At 44.0% G+C, this 6564-nt stretch overlaps 1 protein-coding gene across 1 annotated transcript in view; it reads right to left on the bottom strand.

The window, feature by feature from the left end:
- The window catches only part of SLC6A11 (solute carrier family 6 member 11), a 121810-nt gene extending 115252 nt beyond the window's left edge, over window positions 1-6558 (bottom strand). The window contains exons 1-3 of the mRNA XM_006917622.1: window positions 6409-6558; window positions 3323-3457; window positions 3057-3197 (exon numbers count right to left, since the gene is read on the bottom strand). The gene's annotated coding sequence lies outside the window, so the exon portion shown is untranslated. The remainder of the gene's footprint in view (window positions 1-3056; window positions 3198-3322; window positions 3458-6408) is intronic.
- Between the last annotated feature and the right edge of the window lie 6 nt (window positions 6559-6564).

The following is a 6564-nucleotide window of genomic DNA, read 5'->3' as shown; positions in this document are numbered from 1 at the left end:
TTCCTGCCTTGTTCCCAAATCTCCTTTCCTTTTTTCTACTTTCCTGTTGAAGGCCTGTCCATGGCATTTCCCTGTTTTACTCGGTGGTCCCAGAAGGAATGGTGGGTTTAAAGAATTGGGTCAGTCATGGTGTCCCCAGGGCAGCAAAGCAGTTGAGACTCAGTTTTCCTTCATGTAAAAAGAGGCCTATCTCACGGCTGCCTGATAAATGTGATGACTGGGTAAATGACATAAGCTTACATGTGCAAAAAATCCCTAATTTCTTCATCATTCTCTCCCTCAATCACCCAAGAAAAGATTTTTTGAATGTTTCTCCTTATTCCATGAAACTTGATGATCAAGGGAGATCTGAATCTCAAGTAAAAACATCCAAGTGTTCATCCTTTAAAGCCCAGAACAACTCACATATCCCTCCTCCAGAAAGCCTTCCTTGATCTTCCGTTCCTGAATTCCAGGAAAGTGAGAATTGAAAGGCCTTTCAAGAAATTAGCCTTTCTAACTCCATTTATTTTAAAGAGGAGGAATCTAAGGTTCAGAAGTAATCAAGGGACCCACACCCATAACCCTCTCCCAGCTCTACAAATCACCAGCCAGTTAGGGGCAGAACTAGGAATCAGCTCCAACCAAGACTTCATCCTCTTTTCCATGGTCATTGCCCGTTCTGTCTGCCACCATGCGACCCATGCCTCTTTAGAGCAACACTCTGTTTAAGAACAATCTCAGCCACCAGACAGTGAGCTCCCCAAGGGAGGGCCTCCTGCACCCACTCACTTTGAAGCCCCTGGGCAGCACAGTGGCCAGCATGGAGCCAGTGTTAAGCCTCACTCTGGTACTTCTCACTTCTTATGTGTATGAACCCTCCAAATTACATCTGCAATCTCTAGGGGCAGGAAGCACTTCCGATGTGTTGTTTCACACATCCCCAGTGTTTACAAGCCTTTAAAGATAAGGGAGTGAGAAAGAGAGGTTTGCAGTTGGCTGGGGGAAATTCTCCCAATCGCTTGCCTGCTTCTCACTCCACTTGGCAAGTGCCAACCATATTCTGAACAGAGGTGGCCAGTGGGGTCCACAGATGGTCCTGAGAGCAGTCTGGAAACCTATTATCGGCAAAACACCTAGATATGCCCTTGTGCCTTTTTCTGAAGAGAGAAGTCCTTGGCTTTGATCAGATTCTCTAAAACTTTCTCAAAATTTTTTCTAGAGTAAAAAAATTTCTCAGACACCCAAGGTTGACAAGGTGTTTTTATTATATTTAGTCATGTACAAATAAACAGTGAGTTATAAAGTCTTTGTGATTATAGTATTCACACAACTATAAGATCAGAATTAAATTTACAAAATACCAACTAAACTACAGACCCAATACATTTCAAACTGATAGCATAAAATGGATGTCAGATAATGCTATTTTGTGAAATTAAACTTCCCAATGGAAAAATAGAACTGACAGCTAGAAGGCAGGGTCTATTCAGCTCAGCCCGCCCATTCCTCCATGGGTTATTTGAGACTCAACTCTACCACCATTTTTCTCTGTTCACACTTTGCAAAACCTTTATTCCTAAGGTTTGTTGTGTTCTCAACTGGACTTCACTTAATACTAACATACTATTTATAAATTAAATCTCTCTGCTCTTCTCTTGGCTGTCATCCTTTTATTTACCAAGAATATAGCTTAAATTGTAAACATGCACAAAGTCAGGCACTGAAATCTCCTGACTGTCTTCAGTTATAAGGTGACCGTGCAGACGATCCAGAACATGCACATATTTTTAGAGTATCAAAATAAATACAATTAGATTATTATGGAGGACTCACAGGTCTTTAAAAATATGTCCTTGAATTTTAGTTTGATAAACATCTCTATGAGGTTCCTGGCCAAAGAAAAGTTAGGACCAGGGCCCCAAAGAGAGACACTGATGTGCGGGAGAACAAGGCAAAGTTATGCAGGGCTAGAAACTAGTTCACAGTACTTCCTAGGCCTAATGCCTGCTGTTCTTTCAGCTGGTGACCGACTTCCTACCCAGTCTTACTAAGCTCAGCCTTCAGGATAATAGGCCACGTCCAGGGACAACTTACTCACATGGATAGTGAATAGCTTAAAGCACGTATGCCAATTTCAGTCAAAAGGCAGTGGTTGCCTGGAGCACGGCTGAGAAGGGTTCTGAGGCCATGACTAGGATCAAAAAGAAAGATTCTAGAATTGATTAGTGATACCTGCTCTAAGCACCACCATTGTAGATATGAGTTGGCATGTATCTACCTTCTCTGGATTATAAGACTCAATCCTGATAGTAATACAAATAGAAAAAAAAATAGTATATTAGAACCTAAAATAATCTAAAAAGTTATCTATTCAAAGGGGTGAGGTGGTGCTGGTGAATTCAAATATCTACTTGGTTGAACAGATCAAATAAATGAGTAAAGTGGACTGAGTGGGGACCGTGGCCTCATCCAAAGGCAACAGCCACTTTTTAGCTGCAGCCATTGCTGCCAAGCAAGAATGTGGGAATTTGGGTCTGGTGTTGCCAGTTATTTTCAATTTTTTAAGAGAAGCTGGAAATCTGAACTTTCATGTGAAGTCTTCCAATTTTCAATTTGGGCAACCAAATACATTTCTGCAATTTGCAGGTCACTGATTTAAATCTTAATTGTCCCTATTGGCCCCCTGTTTGCAACACTTGATCTAGTCTAATGGCTTCATTTTACAAAGGAAAATCTGACACCCAGAGAGGCAGGGCTGGAATTAAAGCCAGGATTCCTCATATCCCCACTCTGCCCCAAAGGGCTCAGTTTTTATATTCGGCAAAGTGAGAAAAAAGCATCACTATCTTCTACCCAAGCCAATTCCTGGGCCAGGGCTCAGCTCAGGCTTCATGGCTACAACTCATAGAATGGACCCAGACCTGGTACAGAACCAATCTCTTGTTTCAGTAGAATCTGGACTCATGGCAAAGAGTCAAAGGTCAGGATTGGTCTCTAGGACAAGGATACACCCCCCGCCCCCATCCCAGGTCCCTTAGCAGGACTAGCAGAGAGACCTTCCCTGGAGGCCATACCTGTGTTCCACTCATGCCCACAAGTGGCCCAGGGGAGCTCTGTGGTAAAGCAGTTGCTCAAGTAGAAAATGGCCCACGCCAAGATAATGATGTAGTACACATTTAGATGGGCCTCGATCACCTGTGTTGCATAGCCAATGCCTAAAAGAACAAAGAAAAGGGAATGGTTTGAGTCTCTCTTTATCTTGTTAAAACAGTCTCAGCTACTTTTTACAACCCGACATCACCCAGACATCATTTTATTTTCTGATTAACTCAACCCTTACCTTCAAATAAAGGGCAAACTTTTCTCCAACATGTAATTCCACCTTCACTTGTGAATTGTCCCAGAGCTGTTTCCAGGAAAAAAACAGGAATTCCACAGCAAATAAAAAATACCACATAGGGAATCAGGAACGCCCCTGCAAGAATGCAAAATAAGGGAATGAGGTTAAAATTGCCCCACTATTTCATGTTCAGCACAAATCTTTAATGAGCACCCACTACAGGCAAGATGTAATGTTCTCTACGCTTGAGTTCAGGTTGTCACTATGAGGACCAGCGGCAGAAAATGTGGCCCTGGGTTTGTGCCCTCTGCCACCTACTACTGTAAGTTATCTACCTCACATTTACCCTGCTTCAACTTCTTCATCTGTAAAATGGGGCTTTACTATCTAATATCTGCACCGCTTATCTCAGAGAATTATTGTACAGCTAAGGTGATAATGTGGAAGAGTTTTATTTGCTTAATTCTTTTATTTATACATTTCATTCTCCAGCACAGGTCCAATTCATTCCTCCCTGAATGTTGCATCCTTTTTTATTCTAAAGTAACTCCAAAAGGCTAGGTTAGGGGACCCCTTCTTATTTACTTTGGAATTGACCTGCAAAATATCTTTTTCATACAGAAAAACATTCTTAAGGAGATTTGCACTAAGCAATATCAGGCCCCTATACCCGAGGCCCAGGTATAAAGCTGAGTTATAAAGAGTTTGCAGGAAGAACCTGTCCAGAAAGGCTGACTTTGGATCAATCTGAGAAAAAAAAATCACTGTAAGCCTTAGTGCTCCTGTCTTGAAACACAATACCCACTGCCTGGGCCTTTCTGTGAAACAAATTAAATAACTGAGGTGAACATGAGCTATTACAACCAGAAAGGGATTTTTTTCCAAATCCCTCATCTCTCTCCTCTCTATTAACAAGGTATGAAAACACATGCCATTCTCCACCATCTGATCTCACAAATGAAGGCTGTAATTGAAATTGCTTTTTGCTAAATGAAGTCTCTTTAACCACAGGAGCAATAGCAACAATCTGGATCAGTCTTGATAGTAGGACCATATCTAACAAGTTTTGAAAGGCTCTTAGCTTTTCTGGGCAAGATACTATTTTTAAATTTCACAATGGGAAAGAAATAATTTAAACTGCTGTTGGGATCTATGAATAGAACTGTGTGGATTCTTTTTAAAAGGTTAACAGTTGATAAGTGGATAGTCCCAACTGTATTAGAAGGCAAAAGGTGTGTGAAAGGGGATCAGAGGGTCTGTTTGCTGCATCTAAACCTAAGTGACTAAAACAAGCTGCACGTTTCCTAATATGCTATGATTTACCTGTGAATCCTCTAGAACCTAACGGATGACACTTTTCGAAAGCCTTTTGGCCTATGTGTTCACAAAGCTAGTAATCCTTACAATAACTAGTTCAATGAAACCAGGATATCTGTATATCCAATGGAAACTCTTGGTAAGTTAGTCAAAAAAAAAAAAAAAAGATTCATTTTTAAACTTTACTCATTACAACCGTTCTTTCCAATTTGTAGCAGAATTTGTAATGAACCCAGCTTACCTTGTTTTCTGATCTTAGAAACGCTTTTAGTTTCGGCATGACAATTTCTTGTATTAAAAAAAAATGCTAAAACAATTTTTGTCTGGGACTACCTAAAGGGTTTCCATGGGTTCCTAAGCAGATGTGGCAGCTTATGAATCTGCAGAAAGAGGTGGGATTCACAGCTGAGGGCACATTCAGGGTCTCCAAGTCCACTCCCTCTGTGCTCCTTGCCAAGCCACCAACACCAGCGGCCACTTCATTACTAGTGCAGAGCAGGCCTGGAGCAGCCTGTGCCTTCATGATGAATGTCTCCAAAGAAAGGGCTCAGGGAAAGCAGTACCCTTCTCGCTCTCCCTGCAGCTGCTCCAACAGGAAGTCCTGCTCCACGCAGCCTAACAGTGTGGTCCCTGCCGGGCAACTCAGAGCCACCTTCATTGGTGTCTGGGGATCTGTCGGAGGGGCAGGGGCATAGCAAAGACAGGGAGGAATATATAGATACAAGCTTTTTCTTGAAGAAACTATAACATCCAACAAGGTTTTACAAAATCTCCTGCCTTAGACCTGCTGGCTGTCCTGCTAATAATGACAGGTTGGGGCTCCTGAAGTCTGGAGCCCGTCCTTCAACTGAGAGATTTGAGGATTCACTGCTGTATCTCCACCAAACTTACTTGGATAAATTGTCACTGCATACGATTCTCTCATCATCTCCCCACCCTCAAGCTCTAAGCATCTCCTAAACGTTAAAACAATGTTGTTGCTGTGTGTAGTGGATGACTGTGAGATCAGTAAAAAAACTGCCTGGTGCCAATTCTTCCGCCAGAGGCCTGAAAAGAAGCCCTAGAAGGGCCTTAAGAGCAAATGAAAGACTGGACAGGAAATCATACAGCGGTGCCTAACCTAGAAGTTCTCCCTGTTGTCGGTCCACTTCCAGTTTTAAAAATGGCCTGTGGTGTCAGAACGCCATCTTCATCACTCATTGTTAGTGATTTCTCTGATCCCTAGTTTCCTCGTCTGCAAACTAGGTATAGCACTGACTACAGAGATGACTGTAAGGATGAAGTGGGATAATGTAGGTAAAGCTTAGGATGGAGCGCAGCATTTGAGTAAGCACTCAAAACCCGATCCTTACTCAGATCATTCTCAGCCTTCATGGCTGTCTCAAGTTGGGAAAGCTGAGGTTCAAAGGAACTGTCTCCTGTCCCACACAGCAATGTAGGTACCAAATGCAAGAGCTCCCGGTCTCGGTCTGCATCTCCAGGTGGGACGGAACGCACCTGGCAGACAAGTAACCGCGTGCTAGCAAGCGGCACATTCAGGTGCGAAGCGCATGTGCGCATGCGCCATGGGAAGATGAGCCTTGCCCGGGTAAGCTCAGGCGCCAAGTGGCCCAGGGCGCGCATTCTCCTGAGGGTCCCGCTACACGCAGGCGCGGGAGGGGTCTCGCGCTCACCCCTCGCTCCCCGCCCCCATGGGGCTGTTCATGCCCCCTCTCCCATCCACCCCCCACAACCCCCCACATTCTCCTCAGTGCCGCTGACCACCTCACCTCCTCCGTTCTTGTAGCACAGGTAAGGGAAGCGCCACACATTACCAAGCCCGATAATCTCCCCGGCCACGCTCAACACGAACTCCACCTTGTTGTTCCAGTGGCCGCGCTCGTGGACCGCCTTGTCGCGCTTGTCGCGCGGGTCGCGCGCGGGCG

The sequence above is a fragment of the Pteropus alecto genome, unplaced genomic scaffold (assembly GCF_000325575.1).
Source record: "Pteropus alecto unplaced genomic scaffold, ASM32557v1 scaffold75, whole genome shotgun sequence".
NCBI classification, from domain to species: Eukaryota; Metazoa; Chordata; class Mammalia; order Chiroptera; family Pteropodidae; genus Pteropus; species Pteropus alecto.
This window is presented reverse-complemented; position numbering and strand designations above follow the sequence as displayed.